Consider the following 23,191-nt stretch of genomic DNA (forward strand, 5'->3'; position numbering starts at 1 on the left):
GCACCTACATCTAGTGTGTAACTTGGATACTGTTTCTGGATATGCTGCTACAGAAATACAATATGCAAAATACGAACATCTGGTAATCAAATGCATTGCAGTGTAATACTTATAAGAGAAACGTGATTTATTCCCAAGGAAGGACATTAATTCTAAACACAGGGCTTCCAGACTTTCTGGAAGACAAAAAACATGAAAGAGAGGGGAAGGTAGAACTGTACATATCAGGAGAAAAATAAGAGCTAAAAAAAAGAAAAACAGTACAGTAAGCCTTGGAGAAATATAATTAATCAATCAGGTATTAAAATCTGAGAGGAAAAAAAAAAGAAAAAAAGAAAGAAAACACTGGGGAGGTTGTATAGACCTCCAGGGCAATAATAAGCATGAGAATAAAATTCCACTTAAAGATGAGATGAGAAAAAGAAGGTAAAAAAAACCCTGCAAGCCTGTAAGAATTCATAATTCTGACCCTCTAATTACCAAAAAACCTCAGAGACACAGAGAAGGAGAAATGTGGGAATGAAGATGTAGTGAATGATTAAATCTGAATTAATTAGAGACACAAACATATGAGTGCAAAGACCCTACTGCCAAGCATTATTGCGTGGCATTAGCTGGCGATGAGGACAGCATTAACCCTGTTATGAAAAGGAAAAAAATTTCCAAACACGTTTGATGTAAGGAGTCGATAGGCCTGCTGAATCTCAGGTCAGCAGTATGTGGAATGAAGCCTTCAATGGAAAGTCAATTCTACAGGAATTTACACATGCCAGCTGCTGGAAAAATAATAATCAAAAGCAGCATGGGAAGCAAAATGCTGAGTAATGGATGGAAAAGACAAATTCTCTGCCTCTCTATACTGGTGCAGCTCCAGTGACTTTTTTTCCCATACAGTTCAAGACAGGAAGCATCCATTAGATCATTTATTCTGACCCTTTATATCATAGGTCATTAAATTTCATTTTTGACTGTGCTCAGCTCAGTAGTTTATGCTTAACATATTACAGAAACACATCTAGTCTTGATTTGAAGGCAGAGAGATGAAGAATCAAACACTGCCCTTGGCTTTTTGCTCTGAAGGTTAAATACTATTGCTGCTGTGAAACTGTGCCTCATTTTTCATTCAAATTTGTTTGGCTTCAGCTTCCATCCAGGACCTCATATTCCAAGTTTATTTTTTTCAGCTAACTTAAATAACCTTTTAAAACTTAACTTATTTTTCCTGTATTTTCAGATAATAAGCAAGTCACTTCTTTGGGAAGCCATAAAGAACAAGACTTTTTTTTGTCATGCCTCTCGACAAGGCAGCTTTCTGCAGCTTCAGTAACTTTCCCCCTTTTAAATCCTTATTTTTTCAGCAATAGCACTCATGATTCTTGCACTGGTCAGGGTGAAGTTACTTCCCTACCCACCTTCCTTTGCCCTTTGTTTATACTTTGCAGCAGTCATTTTTTGCAGAGCATCACACTGAAGTTCAGTTTCAGCTGTGTGCCTATTGTGTCCGTTGAGGACCTAAGCTCAGTTGTCTAAATTTCCTGTATAAACTAGATACAAAGATAGGTTCCTTCAGAGCATGACCCATATTTCAGGTGACTTATTTCCATTTATCTCATAAAACAGAGAAAAATCACTGAGCTACTCATCTAGAAACTGGTATTAATAAACTACTGTAGGAGAATATATACATGAAGACCATTCAGCTCTCTACAACATATCTGGAATTTGATCGCTGTTACTATTAATTCCTGCAGCTATTAAGATGAAAGCAAATTCTTCTGAGCTTGTTTACCACTTCTTTCCTGGCTCTCCCTGTTCTCCATCATTTCACAGAATCATAACCATAAACCTTTACAGTCTGTCTAACCATTACTTAACTACCAAGAGTGGTGCTAAATTGTAGAAACATAAAATAGAATCATAGAATCAACCAGATTGGAAGAGAATCATAGAATCATAGAATCAACCAGGTTGGAAGAGACCTCCAAGATCATCCAGTCCAACCTATCTCCCAGCCCTAACCAATCAACTAGACCATGGCACTAAGTGCCCCATCCAGTATTTTCTTGAACACTGTCGGGGTCCGAAGGCTAGCGAGACGTGGATCGGGGCACTGAAGAGTCGACTCAGCAGCTTGCTATGCATCAGTACAACTTTATTAGGGTAGTGCAGTGTCTTATATAGCTCTCAGAGGAGGTGTATCCAGCCAGCCTGGGGCTGGCACAAGTGGACAGTACAGATTGTCCCAAAGCCACGTGCAAGGCACAGATAGGTTTACCCTGTGCCAAACAACCTGTGGTGCCCACCCCCAGGGGGCTGGCAGGCTCAGCCTCCTGGGGCTGTGTCTGCCCCAGGGGCCGGCAGGTCCAACCCTCTGCAGGTGTGTGTGGGTTGCTCACAGTCCACAGCCTAGCTTCCTTGAGCCTGCAAGCTCAAAGACATCTCCCATCACAAGACCGCATGTTTACAGCTCATGCCCTGCTGCGGGAGAAATTCTCCCACAGAACACCTCCAGGGATGGTGACTCTACCACCTCCCTGGGCAGCCCATTCCAATGCCAATCACTCTCTCTGGGAAGAACTTACTCCTAACATCCAGCCTAGACTCCCCCCTGGCACAACTTGAGACTGCATCCCCTTGTTCTATTGCTGGTTGCCTGGGAGAAGAGACCAACCCTCACCTGGCTACAACCTCCCTTCAGGTAGTTGTAGACAGCAATGAGGTCCCCCCAAGCCTGCTGTTCTCCAGGATAAATAATCCCACCTCCCTTAGCCTCTCCTCATAGGGTTTGTGCTCCAGGCCTTTCACCAGCTTTGTCACCCTTCTCTGGACGCAATTCATCACCTCAACATCTCTCTTGAATTGAGGGGCCCAAAACTGGACACAGTACTCAAGGTGTGGCCTGGCCAGTGTTGAGTACAGGGGAAGAATAGTGTGGCCGTTTGAGCTGATCCTCTAGCTCAGACATAGGGGAGAGATGAACATTCCAGGGATAGGCCACATAAATGGCAACAATAGATAAATTAATATAATTTCATTGGAGCATCAAGAACTTAATGTCTAGAAGCACAGTTTGTTCTGCCTCTTCTCCCGCTGGCTTCTGCTGCTGCAGCTTCGCCTATCTTCCCCGGCTGCTGTTTTGGCTACTGCTGCTTCTGCTGCTTCGCCGCCGCTTGACCCCTCCCCCATCTCCCTTAAGGTTATTGTATTGGTTTTTTTTTCCTTCCTTCCTTCTCTAGTTATTATTTCTCTTTACATTGTTATACTTATACTATAAGAAAATACAATTTCATCTTTCCCTGACTTTCAAAAAAAGAAAAAAAAAGCACCATGTCAATGCATCTTCTATGCACTAGTAGGGATGATGATTCTACCACCTCCTCAGGGAGCCTATTCCAGTGTTTGAGAACTCTGTCACTAAGGAGTTTCTTCTAATATCATGTACTGTAAGGAAATTACAAAAATGATAAACAATTTTTCAATCTCCTTCATCTTGTCTGTCTGTAATTATTTCCTCTTTGCCTGTGTTAATAGAAAGTTTCAGGAGCAAGGGCAAAAATTTCCACAATCATTTACTTGTCTTTACACATGTGTTCACTTATCTTTGCTTCCAAACCACTGCCTATACCATCAGGCACTCACACTTCAACCAAGGAACCAATATTGCTTCATCACTGAATATAAAATACTGTACTCCATCAATGCACAGTCTGCTCCATAAAGAGAACTGGTAGAGCAGGCTGCTTCTGTATACGCTATTCATTTCTACTATTATTTTCTCCTAACTCACCTCCAGCTCTGCTTTGCTCCATCACTCATGGAAATTAGTGATATATCATGAGTTATCATTTTGTAAAACGTTGTGTTAACACATTTAACTCTTAAAATTCAGATTTTCCTTCAGAAGAGGATATAAATTATGGTATAGCTACCATGCTTGTACTGCATTTTAGAGTAATAATAAGGCAGCTATATTCATACCTTTCATCACCCTGTACACAAATACTAAACTGTTTGGATTTTTCTGCAACATGAAACTCCAAAACAATGTGAATCAAGAAATCCTTCATCAAGCTGAAAAATATTGGTACCCTAAGCATTCGTCCCCAAACCATTCCCTTTACTCTTTGAGTCTTATATTCCAAATCTGAGATCTGGAAAATTTTCATGCTTCTCAAACAGTTCCCTTCTCTTATGCATTGAATTACTGGTGACTAGAAGTGAATAAAGAGAAAGTGCATTTTGTGATGTTTTTCTGTGCCTTTTTCCTCCTTACCTGACCAGAAGCTATTCATTTATGTAGAGACTTAGAGACCTCTGTAAATCTGCCAAACTCTACTAAGTTGTCATGAGTTAAATAATATAGTACCTACACGCCCTGCAATCAGCCTTTAGTCCTAACTGGGCAAGAACTTAAGATTTCTTATATATTTTGCAGCAATCAGACCAGATGGCTCAGCTGAAGACACTGAACTTGTCTTTCCTGATCTTAGATCCGTTTCTATTGTCTCATAAGTCATTTCAAGCAACTTTTGGATTACCAGAGTTTTAGACTGCCAGTGTAACAGTGGTAAGACTCATGAGAGTAAGGGCTTGTCTGTCTTACTTACTCATGAGAACTGGGCTTTTCTAGTGGCTGTTATTTTAGCTTTTTTTGGATTGCAGGATGCCTGTCACCTGGCCAGCCTACAATTCACAAAGGGTGCAGTGCAGTGTAGGTAGTGGGGAAATAATCAGTCTTATAGTTTCAAAACTCTTCTTTAGTAATAATTATTGACCTCCAAACCTTCATAAGTATTTCAAACCTTATGGAGCTGATCTCAGATGCTGTGATACTGAAAGGATGCTGCTGTGGAGACTTCTGTCCAAATCAGATTTTACAAGTGCAGTTTCTTGAAGAATATTCTGTGCAAATCTCTCCAATGAAGATAAGAGAGACTAGTTGCATCTTCCTCCCTATAAAAACAGAAAGTGCTCTTATTTGATAAGGTGGTGTACTTATCTGAGTATTTAGGTCAGTTATGGAACAAAACATCAAGAAAAATAACTGAAACTGTAGATGATTTAAATATAAAATGAACTTGTCTGTTATCAAATTTGTAAGTAAACTATTTTAGTACCACAATTGATACTGCATTCATTTACATAAACTTGCACATTTTAATGTAGTGACACAAATATTTTAAACTTCTTTACTAAGTATTACTTACAATTTGGTTTTCCAAGACTGTAATTAACAATGACACAGGGAAGCACTGTACGCCGGTAAAGCTCTCTCTTCAGACACTTGATTTCTTTCACTAGATACAAGCACCATTTCTAAAAACAACACAACACTTCACAGGTATTTTATGCAAGGCCAGTTAATGTCTGAAATGTGTAAACTATGGATTCTGGTTAAATTTTGGGTTTTCTATGCAATTTTCTTGGTCAACGATGCCTAGAGCACTGATTTATCTGCAGAGCTCTGAAGGCAAAGTACTAAAAATATGAAGTTGCTGTAAAAGAAGGGTTATTTTCACACTGCCAATATTCTCCTCTTGAGAGTGGAATGAGGAATTGTGTGCTTCTATGTTTCAAAAAAAGCAGTCTTTGACTCTATGACCCTGGACAGAGCAGAGACTTTCAATCATGGGACATCATCATCATTTTCTGATGAAGTCACAGCAACAGTGGATAAGGGAAAGGCAACTGACATCATCTACAGGGACCTAAGACAATTGGCTCTGTCCCACACGGCATCCTGGTCACTAAATTGGAAAAACACAGAGTTGATAGGTGGAACACTGCTGGATAAGGAATTGGCTGGGTGGTCCCATGCTGAGAGTGGTGATCAATGGCACCATGTCCACCTGGAGACCAATGACAAGTGGTGTCCCCGAGGGGTCAGTGCTGGGACCAGTGCTGTTTAACATCTTTGTCAGTGATAGGGACAGAGGAATTGAGTGCACTCTGAGCAAGTTTGCACATCTCACCAAGCCGTGTGGCACAGTCGACTTGCTAGAGGGCAGGGATGCCACCCAGAGGGACCTGGACAGGCTGAAGAGATGGGCCCAGGCCAACCTCATTAAATTCAACAATGCTAAGTGTAAGGTCCTGCACCTGGTGCAATCCCAAGCACAAATACAGGCTGGGTGGCAAATGGCAGGAGAGCAGCCCTGTGGTTATGGACCTGGGGGTTTGGGTTGAGGAAAAGCTCAACATGAGCTAGCAGTGTGCACATGCAGCCCAGACAGTCACCCATGTCCTGGGCTGCATCAAGAGAAGTGTGACCAGTAGGACAAGGGAGGTGATTCTCCTCCTTTACTCTGCTCTAGTCAGGCCCGGGTCCTGGACCCCCCAACACCAGAAGGGGGGGTTCAAAATGTTGAAGCAAGTACAGAGGAGGGCCACGAAGATGATCAGAGGGCTGGAGCACCTCTGCTATGAGGGCAGGATACAAGAGTTGGGGCTCTTCAGTCTGAGGAAGAGAATGCTTCAAGGAGACCTTGGAGTGGCCTTCCAGTATCTGAAGGGGGCCTACAGGAAGGCTGGGGAGGGACTATTTACAAGGTCTTGTAATGACGGGACAAGGAGTAACGGGTTTAAACTGGAAGAGGGGAGATTTAGACTAGATGTTAGGAAGAAGTTCTTTCCAGTGAGGGTGGTGAATTAGTTTGCCCAGGGAAGCAGTAGATGTTCCCTTCCTGGAGGTGTTCAAGGCTAGGTTGGATGAGTCCTATAGCAGGGGGTTATAGCTAGATGATCTTTGAGGTTGAGGTCATTTCCAACCTAAACCATTCTATGACAAAAGTCTATTTTTGCCACGTATAACTTCATCCCACAATCTAACCTCTTTGTAAACAGAAGAAGAATTGTGCTTACAGGAAGAACTGGAGGAAAGGATTTTCAGATAATGCTTCTGTTGAAGTACTGCACTTTCCATTACCTGTTTACCTCTTTGGCATGTAAGGAATATTTCTGGATGAACTTGGTCTGGAGAGTGGCAAGCAGATTATACTGCACTTACAGTGACTTACAACCATACAAACTGCCTTGTTAGCTTTTCTAGGTTGTGTGGGCTGTTTCAGACAATAGATAAATTATAGACAAAAGGGCGAGTAAGTAGACTTCTAAAATTAATTCTTTGCCCATTCTTTTCCTCTCAATTTAAACTGTAAGGAGTCTGAGAAGATCCGATCTTTGGTTCATGCACATTTTGAAGCTAAATCATGATGCAAACCATAAAAATTTATGTCAATCAGAAGCAAGCCACAAGCTTCTTTTAAAAGATTATCAAGCATGTTTTTTTACTCTTAAGATTTGAGTCAGATGTCACCTGCATTTTCCCAGGTAATTAGCAATGAGAAATAGTACTCAAAAATAAGTAGGTAGGAAGTATTTCAGAACATGCCTCTAAGGGATACCAATAATTTAATAAGGGATAACTAGCATAGTACAGCATGGGGAAAATTCTACCTGCCTAACTTTGTGGATATTATAGTGGAACTTAAAATTTTTAACAGCAGATGACATTACTTATTTATATTTTTAGAAAGCCTTTGATGAAGTTTCTAATGACAAACTTCTAAAAACTGTAGAGTTCTACTGATAGATAGAAAGAATCAGTGAAAACATACTATAAAGCCTAGTCTGGTGATCAAGCTCACTGGACACAGTTGTTCATTGGTGTTCAAGCCTATTTTTGGTTTTAGTAAACATACGCTAGCAGAAGAAGAATTTTTTTTCTCCACCTAAATTTAGTCATCTTTAAAACAAATTAACTGAGCTTGTTGCCTGAGGTTCCTCTGTAGGTATTTAGAAATGAAGTAATGAACTTTCTAAAAGCAGCTCCTCTTTTTGTCTGATAATTACCAAGGCAGTTTTGGTGTCTAACAGAATGACAAGCAACTTTTAGATGCTGGATTAAATCAGCTAACGAATCTAGGCTTGCAAACCCTTCCCAGTCTTCAGTTATTCAGCAGTAACTAAGCCAAATAAGTATCAATTCCAACTAGTCCTACAGACTTCTGATTTTCTTTATCTAAATAACCATCTTCCTTCTTCTAAGTGGGAGATGCAGATGACAGTGATACAAAAGCATTAGTCTACCACCAGGTGCAACTGAACTTAAGTGTCACCAGAATTTCATGAAATGTCTCTATCACTGGGGGGTATGGTTTCAAAATATATAAAAAAAACCCTAATGGTAGGATGCTACCACCAGTTTCCACTTTTCCATCTTTTACCTAAAATTCAGATCCAGTTTGTTCAATTCATTATCATACATGGAGTCACTTTGTACCCAATTTAATAGGTTAAAAAAAAAAAAAAAAAGGGAGGAGGAAAAGGAGGAGGAGGAAAATGAGGAGGAGGAAAAGGGAAAAAGAAGTTCTAAAGCCTCCAAAATGCTTGTTTTCAATTAGGCCAACAAATTAAGGAAGGAGGCAGAGGAGAAAGCATGACTGCCAATTTTAAGGACAGCCCAGTGATAGAGAGGTGGAAGGATAAAATGTCTCCTATCACTCCCAAGATAGAATCACTCTTTCTCAGCATTAATATTTAAATAATCAAAGTCATCTGGGCACCTTTCAACTCTCACTGAAGGCAATGACAGATGGAGAAACTTAGCATCACTCAGGGTACCACGAAGACAACAGCTGAGATCTGAGCCTTTAGAAATAGCAGTCATTCATGGACACAGAAGATGTAGGTACTCTGATTTCATCATAATTTTGCCCAAGTTTGAAATAAACAGGCTGTATTACTGGGAACATCCTCTGAGATACTGAGTGCCTGTTTCCTATCTAAAATACGGGGGGGAAATATTGCCCATTTGAATTCTGAACCCAAACTTACACTAATTTAACAGATATGCAGGACCAAAGCATTTGTGTGACTGAGTACACACAGGCTTACATGGAGATAGGAAATAACAGGGAAATCCTTTGATTTTGACTAAGCTTTTTAGCAAACTACACACATGCTGTTTCTGGTATCAAAATATATCTTCAAACTAATGAAATTCAACACATTATTATACAGCACCCCAAGACTGCTAGCAGTTTGCAAAATAAATGAAGACACAAAAATTGCTCCCAAGTCATTTTCAGTGTAATTTTAGATATGGTGCAGGGTAACGCAATGACAGAGAAGAAAACAGAGGACAAGAACATAAAGTGTTATATGGTGACATGGCATGAATGTTGTAATGATTGCTTCAAGTACTTTAAATATTTCCATTCTCTTGTGTCTCTTTCAATACTACCCCTCTTCTTTGACTGACACTCTTGAGGCATGCAGACACAACTGAGATAGAAGTTTTTGCTGTGTATGTTCAAACAGGTGAGCTGACTGTTTTCAGCCTCATTATTTTTGATGTACAGTTGTTTTTCCTTCAGAATTAGAGCTCACAACTCTAATCTAAGACATGTTTCACTAAGAAATACAGCTGCTTCTGTTAATGTGATTTCAATATCACATACCTTATTGCCTATATAGCATGGAAAAATATAGGATAAGTATAACTGCACTTAATTGGGTGCAAACCATGCAACCGTTCCAGGAAAAGAGCCAACATAATGTTTGTTATATGGTTTCTTAGTTTGAGGCACCAGAAGTTTTTGTTTTCCTTTCACATATTTCCTCCTTCAAAACAAAGAATCTTTTCTTTTAAAGAATCACCATTTCTTTCAAACAATAGTGGTTTTTTTATTTTAAAAGCATTTTAATAAAGCAAATCTGGCATGGTAGTTTTGTTCAGTTGCTGAATCATGCATAAACCCTCTGTGGTTTAAATGCAATATTAAAAAATGCAGAAGTCTCCTTGTATTTATATTCTTGTCACCTGAGCCTAAAGTGTATAAGGCTAAAGAGTACTCATCTTTTTTTTAGTCCAACTTTTTGTTTCTAGCTGTATTTGCAATAGGTTGTGTGGCTGACACATCAAATAGCAATTCCAAGCAAAAAACAGCATAAGTTTTGCTTATTTTGGAGAACAATTTTCTCATTGACTAACCAGTAAAAGAAAGAGGTAGATATACTTTGTGAAAGCTTAAAAACGGAAGGCAGACAAAGAAGATTGTAGATTGATAAAATTAAAAAAAAAGAAAAAAAGGAAAAAAAGAAATCAGTAAGGTTAGCCAGCAGATAATGAGAATTTGAAGGTCTGAAAAGCTTGCAAAAGTACGATTTTCAAGCAATGTACAGAAAGAGCTAGATAAAGGAGGGGGAAGGAAAATATAAGATTGGAGATATTGTCGATTATATATGTATTTTGTAATGACAAGTGAATGAGACATAAAATGATTCAAGTCAAATCTACAATAAAACTTTTGTAAGAAAGGGGGAAAGAGGAAGTACCTTGAATGATAATTCTCAGGTTTTAGAATCTTAAACTTCTGCCAGGTTCGTGTAAGTCCCTGTTCTTAAAGAATAAACTGCTGAATTTACTGCACTGCAAATCAGTTTGTAATCCAAAGCGAGCAAGACAGGACAATGACAGCACACCTGTCCACTGCTCTCCTCACTTCACTTTTTTTCCCCCTTCTAAATATGTAGATTCAGCAAATGTAAATTCAAGAATAAATTGGTTGCCTTTATAGATTTGAACCACACCATTTAAGAAGCCATCTGTTTTTGTGAGCATATGCACATAGTTAAAAATATTGCTTCAAAGATCCTTTAGATGGTAAAAGGCCAAGTTATAAAATTAATTAGCATAGGATGGAATAGATTCACCACCTCTGATTTGGAAGCAAAAGATATTTAATCACTTAAGACTATGAGGGTAATGATGAAAATCCTATATATATTGAAAATAATTTCTCAAGCTATGTTTCAACAGTACAACAGATACACAGCCATACCATACAGGTCTAACCTGCTGAATGTTCAAGGACGGAGTTTCCTTGAGTGTACCAGAGCTGCTTTCTGTCCCTTTTATGCAGGTTAAGTTTCCACAGGATGTAGAGTGTAAGAAAAATGGATGTCATGCCCTGAGCTTACCTAAACAAGCAGGTGAGCTATAATGGATGTTGGCATTTGCAGTGAAGTGCTACTGAAACCAGCAGTTTAAATATGAGATGGAACACTTAGAAGCAGCACGTATTATACACACACTGTTAGGAAGAAAATGTGTAGCCACGATGAATTATTCATTTTGGAAGAAACTTTTATATGAACTTAATATCATGCACATGACTAACTGGTCTACAATAGATAAAAGCCTTGTGAATAGGGATTAAAGAATTGCACCAAAGTTACTGAGTGAAAAAGTGATGACAACATAGCAAATATTGCCTACAGACACTTTTTTTAAAGAATGAAAGCCTTCGTTTTTATGGCCAAAGTAATTCCTCCAAATCAAGGATCTAATACAATACCAAAAACCTACTTTGACATTGCATTATGAATAGCAGCTACATAACTCACATTAAATTAAAGTGATCAACATGCATTTGAAATGAGAATATAGACAGAAGCTACACCATGCAAAAATAAGTATTTGGTGTGTCATTTAAAATGATACTCAGAGTGTGTTTTAAAATGTCTGACTTAAAAAAATTAAATTAGGAAATAATTCTTCAAAGAAAATAGACAAGTTGTCTATATTTGTATATTCACAGACAAGCAAATGCTAAAGACCTGTAACATAGCACATATATATATATATATATATATATATATATATATAAAGTATGGAGTCAAATGTAGTTTCCACACTGCAGAGAATACTGGTGATTTCACGGTCTCCTAACTTCTACTAAATTGAGTTTCTTTTAAATGTTGTATTGGGAAAAGCTTGCATCATCTATGGCAAATCTAGTTCTTTTTGGAGGCTTTTCCTTGCCACTGTAAGCTAGTCCTTTTATGTCCTCAAGAATGTAAACATTGCAGTAAAATCTTTTAATCCTGGCTATTCTTTTTCTGTATTTTATTCCAGTGATAGTGATTCTCACAGGCTATGAATAAAGAGTGAGATCTTTCTGTCTTTGCTGCCAGACTAACACAAAAAGTACCTCTGTGTACTCTGGATCCTTGGCTAACAAGCCAGTTGTTGAAAAGGTGTTAGGTGGAATCTGATGACATGGAACATGTGGCCACAAAATATTCAAATCTCACAGATTTTTTGGGGTTTTTTTTGGTCAATAACAGTTCTATTGAACTATGTCAACTGAAATGAGACTGAAGTTCAGGATAACACATGCCATTATTATTCCTCTCAATTAACTAGAATAATTTTTCCCACCATAAAATTGAGTACCATTCCATAAGCATTACATACAATACAGCACAGAGTTAATTTCACATATAAATCAAACCTGAATTACTTAATTATTGATACAGTAGTCAGTGGAGCAGGAATACAGTCTATATGCTAAAGCTCAATCAATAAAATTAAAAACCAGAGGTGGGTGAGCTGGGAATATGTTTCACCTACTGCTCTCATAGCACTTCCTGTCATTTCAAATTGCAAATAACCAAATGAATTTTCACAGGCAATTAGTTGTTAGAAATACCTGTGAAAGCAAGCATACTCCCAGTGTCTCCAAGTAATTTAGACCAGCAGGTGTTAAGGAAGCAGTACCTCTTCAACAGCACACAAAAAAGGGGACATAGTACCATTGGTAAGACTAAAAATGAATAATTTCTGAAGGATAAAATAGCCTATTGTTTCTGTCTTACATTTAGCAAAGAAACAACCAGCTACCAAGGCTGCTTACACAAAAGCCACACCACTCTTTGAAGCTTCGTAAGAGCCCTTCATCCCAGCTGGAAGACATTTCTCAGTGCACCACTGTGAGTGATAATTGCACCATAAAAGAGTAATCCAATAACACACAGCTTTATTGCAGGACCCATCATCATATTGCTTAGTATAAGCAAAGAAAATTAAAACTCATAGATTTTTTTATCAGGAAATAGTGAGGTAATATGGCAGAGTGATACAAAACTACCAAAAACTGATGACAAGTACACTTTTCAACACACGCTTAGATGTAAATATATGTGCATGTGTGCATGCATACAGACTAGGACTGTTGTGATCTTGTGGTTTCTGCAGTATCAGATTCATGACAACACTGTTAGGTTGAGCTGTCATCTTGCTTTCTGCTATAGTACTTATTAAAGCAAACAAATAAAGAAGGCACTTTTATGTGCATCTACAAGGTATCTGTAATCTGAGGGTGACTAAAGACAACTAAAGTTCAGAACTGTGCCCAGACATTTTCCTATTGTTCATATTTAACACAGAGATTTTTTAGAATCAAATTTACCTCAAGGTAGGTCATCCAAAGATGACAGTGACTTACTGAGAGAATTTAGATCTACTTTGATCTAGCTGATAGTTTATCATCTGCTAATTTATGACAAAATGGTTGATATGTTATTTGACAAATGATATAGACATTATTCAATTAATTTGTACTTGCAGGGTCTTCTGTTAAAAATGGTTCACAGTCACAAACCCTGTGGTTTAAAACCATTTTGATTCCAGTGGAAAGATTTCTGGGCATATCCTTTGAAAATGCATTCAAAAGCATTTTATTTGCAAGAAGAAAAATCCTTACATTTTAATGTAGATTCTCCAGACTTTATTTGCTTTGAGATACAACTAATAGATATGTAGTGGATGAGTAAGCTTTTTCATTGAATAAAGATTGAAATCAGTTTTTGATACAGCACAGATGATCCCAGGAGAAATTATGATCATGGCTTCTCTATATAACTCTGATGTTCCCATTTAATTTCATTATGGATTATGCCCCTTCTATAATGTAAATAAAGCATCAACTATATTCTGACATTACACAAATTATTTGGAATATACATCTATAGAAACATGTTTGTTCAGTGACTCTAATAATCTGTACAATTACACCTCCAAGAAAGAAAAAAGCAGCTTATTGTCATGGTTTTAAAGAGCTGACAGAATGAGACTCTTTCAAATGAACTGCAGAGAAATGCAGAACTGTATTTGAAAGGAAAGATGCAGAAAACAATTACAGAGCATGTACAAGATACATAGCGACTCCCATGAATTTTCCTCTAACCCAAAACTAATCTATAATCTCTGCTACTCCAATCCTCACACCCCAGCCTCTCTGGCATTTCATAGGACCAAATAAAGCCCCTGGAGTCCCCAAACACACCCACTGCTTACATGTGTACCCCAATCATGAGCTCATGCCAGACTCAGCAAGTAGGAGGGAGAAGAAAGGAGAATGAGGTGGCCTTGTAGCCACCTTATAGAGCAGAATTATGGGATTTAATAACAATTTTACACTTTTCCTGAGTCCACCCCTAGACTCCTCTAGTCTCCAGAGGATTTTTAACTCTATAGTTCCCAACCCACAACACTCATCTATTGGAAATGGAAGGAATATAGGAAAGAAGAGTAAGAATTAAGGCTGGAGGTGTTCAAGAAATGACTGGATGAGGCACTTAGTGCCACGGTCTGGTTGACTGGATAGGGCTGGGTGCTAGGTTGGACTGGATGATCTTCGAGGTCTCTTCCAAACTGGTTGATTCCATGATTCTTTTCTACTCAGTTTAAGGATTAAGATGAAACATCAATATTAGGAGGTTAGCAAACCTAGACTTCCACTGTAGCTGGAAGGAAAGATAGAAGGCTCTGCACATTTATCAGTCTGTTTACCTGCAAGATGACTACCTGCTGGTAGCACCTGTCTTCACCTGTCAAGCATCAAAGATCTCAGGGATTTTTACTTTAATGTCTTAAAGTATGCAGAATTAATCTGTGTGCAGGTGCAAAGTCACCCTGCTGCTGAAGTGTGCCTACATGGAAACAGCAACTTAGGCTGTGTGGAGAGGTTTCCACAGAAACCATAAGTGTAGTGAAGCCACAATTTATCAGCCAGAAATAGAAACTTCTATTATTCTGTTCTCTTCTACCCAGTGAAGTGTCACATAGGATCTAGGACAAATTTATTGGCCTACACCATATCATCTTTAACAGCTTTATCTAAAGTCACAAACTAGTGTTAGCTACATCAACAAATCTCTTGTGTTTCTGAAGACACAAGTTTAATACATTGCTGAAATTCATTAATGAAGTGTTCTGAAATGGAAACCTCAAGAATTGAGAGAAGCCTTATTTTAAAAAACGAAAAGAAGCAACCTGAAACTTTTACCATAAGTGGTGTCACAAGTCTTCAGCTCTAACTGAAAAACCCCTCCCAAATAGTAAGAATTAAACAGATTGGACAGCCCAAATATACCAAAGACAGCTGTACCCTACCATTCGAGAATGTAGAGCTAAAATAAGAATTGTCAGAAATCACATTTGAGTTTGCACCAAAAATTAAAGCATATCATTAAAAGGTTCTTCATCTGGAACCCTAAAAACGCAACAAGACAAAGGATTTGTATAGAAGATGAAAAGAGCATTGCTTAGTAAACCCCTTGAAATTCATGATATTAGGGCCCTGAAACTAAAATTCTTTACCTTCATTTCCAGTATGGCCACTATAAACATGAGAGCAAAGGAAAGATGGCTAGCAGAAGCGAGGACAAAACCAAAACTGCTCATATTTGAAATAAAAAGCAGAAGTAGTCTCAGGTCTCAGTACATCCAACTGAATGATGAGAGAGGCAACAGGTATTCCTCATATTAGACTTTTTAACTAGTCTGTCAGATGAGTGTAGTGTCTAAAAAGGAGAACACCACAAATTAAGTAGCTGCAGTTTAAAATAGGTAAAAACACCCAGGTGAGATTGACAGATTTGTGCAAAAAATGAGTTAATGTAACAAGCAATAAACACAAATCACTAAAAAAAGGAACATAAATTCCATTATAGAAACAAAGATTTACTGAAATAGATTTTCCAACACATTTTTTGAAGTGACCAACAAAAGGTTTTGACATACCAGCTGCAGTAGACTTCAGACACGTAGCCATGGAACACTACTGAAGTGAGGAACATACGAGTGGTATTAAGATCACAAGGAACTACCTAATAAGAAAATAATGTGGGTTTTTTTTTCCCATATTGATTTTAGGATGACATTTAAACCAAACACAACTCTGCCAGATTTTCACAAATTGCATTATGCACTGAGGATAAAACAAACAAAAAAACCAAACCCCCAAAACCCAGGAAAAATATTCTATTGCAATTTTCTATATGGTGCTATCTCCTAACAATGCAACACTATTTACTACCCTGTGAGCTATGGCAATGTAAGCAGTAGAAGAAGATTGCCTTCCTTTCCCATACATAGCCTTCTCACCCTAAAAAAACCCTCACCAAAACAAATAAAACCTAACATGCACACCCACCAAAAAAACCCAAACCACACACACACAAAACAAAAACCCAAACAAACAAAACCAAAACAACCACCAAACAAATAACCTTGAGTTTTGCAATCATAACATTGCCAGGGCTGGAAGGGACTTCAAGAATCGTATAGTTCCAACCCTCCTGCCATGGGTAGGGACACCTCACACTAGATCAAGTTTCGCAGAGCCTCATCCAGCCTGTCCTCAAAAGCTTTCACGGATGGGGCTTCCACTATCTCCCTGTGCAACTTGTTCCAGTGTCTCACCACTCTCACAGTGAAGAACCTCCTAACATCCATTCTGAACCTACTCACTTTTAGTTTTGCTCCATTCCCCCTGGTCCTATCACTACCCAACGTGCTAAGAAGTCCCTTGCCAGCTTTCTTGTAGGCCTCCTTTCAGATAGTGAAAGGCCACAGTAAGGTCTACTCAGAGCCTTCTCCTCTGCAGACTGAATGACCCAAATTCTCTCAGTCTGTCTTCCTAGGAGAGGTGCTCCAGCCCTTTGATCATATGATTTTCTGGGGCTTTGAATTTTTTTCACTTTTAAAGTTCCAAAGAAAATGTGAAAGCAAATTTTGCTGATCTGTGCAATCAAGTCATCGAAATTAAGACCTCTTTACTGAGAATCTGTTGAAATACATTTGCTATTTACACAAGCAGAAATGCATCAGGATGGAAGAAACAAGTTTCAAATAAAGAAATACAACAGGAATGTAGGAGACTTCAATTCTGTGGAGAGTGGATTGCTATGGCAACAGGATTTAGCTGTGTTTAATAAAGCAAGGTGAATTTACAAATTTAAACAAGAATCTCACTCAATCTTTAAATAAGGAATGATCTGTAATACTTTCTTCTAAATTTATTACATTTACCTCTTTGAGTAATCATTTCTCCATACAGAAATTTCTGATTGACATCTTCAAAGTGAATCTAGCATATAACAAACATATCCTAATATCTTTACTTAAGCTATGCATTACAATTCCATTTCAAGAGGTGTAAAACTTGCATGGGATTTACTCTCACTTAGAGCTGATAAACATCTTCTGAAGTATAATCAGAAAATCCATATCAACATGCTGCTGGGAATTTCACTTTTCTTTGTATGCACAGACAAGTGTTTGATTTGTTGGGTCACAGAAATATAAATCCAAAACAACATTATTGAGTAAAGGAGAAAGGGCCCTCTTGGGATTTGGTAATCCTTATTCTTTCCCCTTCTGTCTTTCTGAGGGTGAAGCTATAAGTCAGCTGAAATGCACAAGAAGGACATGCTTTTCAAAAGAAGGCAAGGATTTATTGATCAAATGATGAATGACATCTCAAGAGTTTCATCAGCTCCAAGTACTGTAAAGAGAAGTCTGAGATTTTTCTGGTATTTTTTTTAAAACTTATTTAAGGCTGTACTTTACATAGTAAATTCTTTAAATTCTGTGTTCTGTTACATGGGCTACCCTTTTATCCAGGAGTGCTACAGCACCCACAGCATTAGCTAGAAATTTCACGTTATTTCTGTGGTTTTTGGGATGGACCCCTAGAGAGCCATCCTAAAAAGGACAAAGTCAGTCAAGTTTTGTCATTTCTGAGAAGATCACTGCAATTTTTACGTGATATATAGCTATTAGATGACAAGAACAGTGAATTAGGGAGGCTCAAACATAATGAGTTCGGCTGTAATAGGCTTACTTTTTTGGGGTCAGAGTCTACCTACCTTTTTTTGAGTAGAAATGGACTAACAACTAACAATAAGATTATAAAATGTTTATTAAGAACTCAGAACACTGAACCCTCATAATACTACCATAGCTATGCTAAAACAAAGTAAGGACAGATTAAGAAAAAGTGAAAAGAGCCAACTTAGCAGATTCACCCTCTCAAATTTTAATACGAATGCTCTAAGAGTCATTGGGGAAATTTCATTCACAAAGCTCTGAATATCATGTTAGTTCAAGAGTTGAAGTGACCTGGAGAAAAAAAGCTGAGAGCTGGATATGTATCCAGTTCTGGACCCCTCAATTCAAGAGAGATGTTGACGTGCTGGAACGTGTCCACAGCAAAAAGGTTGGTGAGAGGCCTGGAACACAAACCCTATGAGGAGAGGCTGAAGGAGCTGGGGTTGTTTAGCCTGGAGAAGGGGAGGCTCAGGGGAGACCTTATTGCTGTCTACAACTACCTGAGGGGTGGTTGTGGCCAGGAGGAGGTTGCTCTCTTCTCTCAGGTGGCCAGCACCAGAACAAGAGGACACAGCCTCAGGCTGCGCCAGGGGAGATTTAGGCTGGAGGTGAGGAGAAAGTTCTTCACTGAGAGAGTCATTGGACACTGGAATGGGCTGCCCGGGGAGGTGGTGGAGTCGCCGTCCCTGGGACTGTTCAAGGCAAGATTGGACGTGGCACTTGGTGCCATGGTCTAGCCTTGAGCTCTGTGGTGAAGGGTTGGACTTGATGATCTGTGAGGTCTCTTCCAATCCTGATAATACTGTGATATTGTTATTTTATTCTACTTTTGGGTATCACAGTTTACAACCCAGCACCTTATCAGTCCGGTTGATATCAGCCACGTTCTCTCCCTGCCTTTCCTCTCTTCACTTCTTTTCTCCAGGAAGAGCGCACATCCTTCTTACCTCATGGTTTGTGTGAGGGAGATGGCTTCTAACTGATAGGGAATTTCGAGCTGCATCATGCAGCCTGCTGAGGCCTTTGAAGCCTGAGCCAGGGAGGGCAGCTATGGCCTACTTGCAGACCTGCTTAGGGTGGAAGATTCTATATGGTTTTAGCCCAATGGACTTGTCGTAAGTTGTGGATGCACCCATTCTACCTGATTGCCTTTTACATATATGCACTAGTAAACAGAATCTCTCTTTAAACTTCCAGTGTGCAGTATCTTCATTCTTACTCCCCAAAGCAAGTAAGATTCACTTTTGTCCTCCATTCCTGCATAGCTTGTTGTGCTAGTTTGAAGCAGGGTAGAATGTTTTGGTGGGAAGAACTAGATCATAGGCTGTGAAAGGAAAACAGTGGTGATCTCTACTTCCCTCAGAGTCTTGTTGAAGAAGAAATGAAAACATTAGCTAATACTCTCGCCATTTTCTCTCACTCTCGCTTGGGCTGCTGACTGAGCTGCATCTCTCTAACACACCCTTCACTCACCTTTGCTTCATAACCTCTTGGCTGAACCTCTATTCTTCTTTAGGACTGGGGTAAGGTTGAGAGGGGCAGGGGGAAGGTGCAGGGGTGGTTGAGAGCCCCTCCTGGGGACTCAGGTTTCTGGGAGGGGAGTTGTGTTTCTGTATTACCTTTTACCTTCTATATTTCTGTATATAACTGTATATATTGTAAATATCTGCTTGTATATTGTGCTAGCTATAAATAAATAGCTTCATTCATATTTCCAGAGCCGCCTGAGACTAGTCTGGGTGATTTCTAAAGTATGGGGGGTGGGGAACACCCAAACCATCACACTTGTTACCGCAGACTGTGACACCGCTATAGTCAGATTCTTCCTGTACCAGTGAAACAGAAGGGTAAGTGCATGCTCTATCTAACCTGATAAGAGTTTAAAAAAGAAAAATCCCTCAAATTAATTCAGCATCTTTGACTTTTACAGCCTTGTAGCAGTATGTAGGGATGTGGGAAATGCTGAACTTTAAAACTTAAGCTTAAAGAGCAGTAAGGAAATACATTCAGAAACAGAACAAAAATGTTCTCATTCTTCTGCAGGAGATTTGACTCCTCTATTACACATCACCAAAATCGCTGTGGGTGCACACAACAATCACAGAATCATAGAATCAAGCAGGTTGGAAGAGACCTCCAAGATCATCCAGTCCAACCTAGCACCCAGCCCTAGCCAGTCAACTAGACCATGGCACTAAGTGCCTCATCCAGTCTTCTCTTGAACACCTCCAGGGACGGTGACTCCACCACCTCCCTGGGCAGCCCATTCCAATGCCAATCACTCTCTCTGGCAAGAACTTCCTCCTAACATCCAGCATATACATTCCCCAGCACAACTTGAGGCTGTGTCCCCTTGTCCTGTTGCTGGTTGTCTGGGAGAAGAAACCAACACCCACCTGGCTACAATGTCCCTTCAGGTAGTTGTAGACAGCAATGAAGTCACTCCTGAGCCTCCTCTTCTCCAGGCTAAACAACCCCAGCTCCTTCAGCCTCTCCTCATAGGATTTGTGTTCCAGGCCTCTCACCAACCTTTTTGCTCTGGACATGTTCCAGCACGTCAACATCTCTCTTGAATTGAGGGGTCCAGAACTGGACACAGCACTCAAGATGTGGCCTGACCAGTGTTGAGTACAGGGGCAGAATAACCTCCCTTGTCCTACTGGCCACAGTGTTCCTGATACAGGCCAGGATGCCATTGGCTCTCTTGGCCATCTGGGCACACTGCTGGCTCATGTCCAGCCTACTATCTACCAGTACTCCCAGGTCCCTTTCCTCTTGGCTGCTCTCCAGCCATTCTGTCCCCAGCCTGTAGCACTACTTGGCATTGTTGTGGCCAAAGTGCAGAACTCTGCATTTGGCCTTGTTAAGTCTCATCCCATTGGCCCCTGCCCACCCATCCAGCCTGTCTAGGTCTCTCTGCAGGGCTCTCCTACCCTCCAACAGCTCCACACCTGCTCGTAGCTTGATGTCATCTGCAAACTTACTGATGCAGGACTCAATCCCCTCGTGCAAATCATCAATAGAGATATTGAACAGGACTGGGCCCAGCACTGATCCTTGGGGAACAAATCTTAAACAAGATAATAATTTTATGTTGGGGAAAGAAAATATAACACTCATATCATTTGACATAATTTCACAGGTTGTCTATAAATATGAATCAAACTTACCAATAAGCCAGGATATCTTTTTGCAGAATAATGACCTTATATGGACTTTCAGCATAAGAGAAAAAAGCTTCAAACCTTACCTAGAAACAAAAGAAGTTTTAAAAGTCTTGATCTCAAACTCTAAAATATTTATTTATGAGTTAAGAGAATTTATCTGTCCACTTTTCCTCTCTATTCAATAAACGAAGTAAAGAACGTTAAAGTTGGAGACGGGTATAGAGGAAATTGAAGGAATAAACAAATTACAGTGGTTTTTTACAAACTCTCAAGTACCTTAATTTTTTTTTTAATATATATTAATTGAATAATACTCCCACAGAATTAACACTACTGTTGTCTTTCTCAAACAATAGACTACTGGAGTCTGTGACACTGGTTTAAACAGTGAGGTTCTAGTCCAAATACATGGTTGAGTGTCTGAAAGACTGATGAAAGCTGACTGTATTTCACCAGACTAATTTACTTAGTAAGTCTATCGATATTAAGAACTGTATATAGCAAGTTATGATTTTATGCAGAGTGATTCACAGTAAAACTCCACTGCAATTTTCTAAACAAATCAATACTCCAATGTATTTAATAAGTTCTTGTTATTAAGCACCGTAGCATTGTTTAATAACATCAGGCTAAACCTGTGTAAAAAATATTGGCCACTATATGTCAACAACTGGATAGCTATGTTCATCATAAAAAAAATGAAATCTATCTGAAATATTACTTAAGTGTTTTACCTTCTTCCCCCTAAGAAAGATAGTGTAAGCTAATTGCAATATGCTGCATTTGAATATGAAGAGATATCCATCTTACTTCATTTTTATGTGGAAGGAACATTTTCTTCACAATTTTATGAGCTTTGTATTTCAAGTATTTAGTTTTACAGTAATTTTAAAAATTAGGTATCTGTAACAGTAAATTCAATGGAATTATTTAATGAAAAAAAAAAAAGCTTTCAGTAGTTACTAAATCTATTATTTATTCTTGGTCAAGTTTTGGCACTTGACCAAAAAAGGTCAAGAGAAATTATCACAGAATTACACACAATGTATATGCTCAGACACTTATCTGGTTCTGAATAACAACAAGGATAGGGATTTCACTGTCTCTCTTGGCAACCACTCTAGTGTTTAAGCACTGGTTAACTTTTTTTTCTTCCTTCCAACTGGAATTTCCCTTGCAGTTGGCAATTGTTGCCTCTTGCCCTTTCACTCGAAGAAGTACAACTCTCTTTAATCCTTCTATACGTAGTGGAAGACAGCAATTGGATCTCTCAGATTTTCTCCCAGACTTAGACACGCTCCCCAGAACCTGTCATCATATCCTATATAGTCAAGTGTCTTAAGTGTTTTGCAGTGGACTCTCTCCAGTTTGCCAATGTCTCTTTCTTACTGGGGAGACCAAAACTGAGCATTATATTCCAACCGTGTCATGCTAAATGATGAAGGGAGAGGAATATTCCCTTCTCTAACTCCAGTGCCTCATTACTAAAAGATCACATTGCTAATTTATATTCCATTTGTCCACCAGGATGCCTAGGTCCTTGCCTGTAGAGCTGTAGACAATTCCTAGCCCAAACTGATACACAGAGTTGTTCCCTCTCAAGTGCAGCACTTGTTCCCCCATCTGGTGTTACCCACAGGTCTATAATGATGCACTTTATTCTATCATCCAGCTATAGATGGTGTTAAACAGACTCAGCCTCTGTACGGATATCTGAAGAAAACCATTCATAACAGGTAATCTAGAATTCAAAACATTGACTACTACTATTTCAAGGCAGCTAGCCAGCCAGTTTTAGTCCACCTGACTAGCTTTTCGTCTCCTAGCTGGCTAGATTAGTCCTATAGGGGACTATCAAGAGCCTTGGCAAAGTCAAGACAAATAAATCTAGTATTTTCCTCATCATGCACAGGTCAGTCATCCCTTTGTTGAAGGAAGCCAGGTTGGTCAGTCACGATTTGTCCTTGTGAAATCCACACTGAACGTTCACTGTCTTTATGTCCTTCATGTGCGGGAGGACCTACTGCAGAATTTCCCTCTGGTCTGAAGCCAGTATGTATTT

General features: G+C 39.2%; 1 long non-coding RNA gene across 1 annotated transcript in view; it reads right to left on the minus strand.

Annotated features, from left to right (window-relative positions):
* The window catches only part of LOC135176053 (uncharacterized), an 83,305-nt gene that overhangs the window by 14,783 nt on the left and 45,331 nt on the right, over positions 1–23,191 (minus strand). The window contains exons 3-6 of the long non-coding RNA XR_010302545.1: positions 21,133–21,212; positions 15,872–15,957; positions 5,208–5,316; positions 4,803–4,953 (exon numbers count right to left, since the gene is read on the minus strand). This is a non-coding gene — a long non-coding RNA (uncharacterized LOC135176053). The remainder of the gene's footprint in view (positions 1–4,802; positions 4,954–5,207; positions 5,317–15,871; positions 15,958–21,132; positions 21,213–23,191) is intronic.

This window comes from Pogoniulus pusillus, chromosome 6 (assembly GCF_015220805.1).
Source record: "Pogoniulus pusillus isolate bPogPus1 chromosome 6, bPogPus1.pri, whole genome shotgun sequence".
In the NCBI taxonomy this organism is placed as follows: domain Eukaryota; kingdom Metazoa; phylum Chordata; class Aves; order Piciformes; family Lybiidae; genus Pogoniulus; species Pogoniulus pusillus.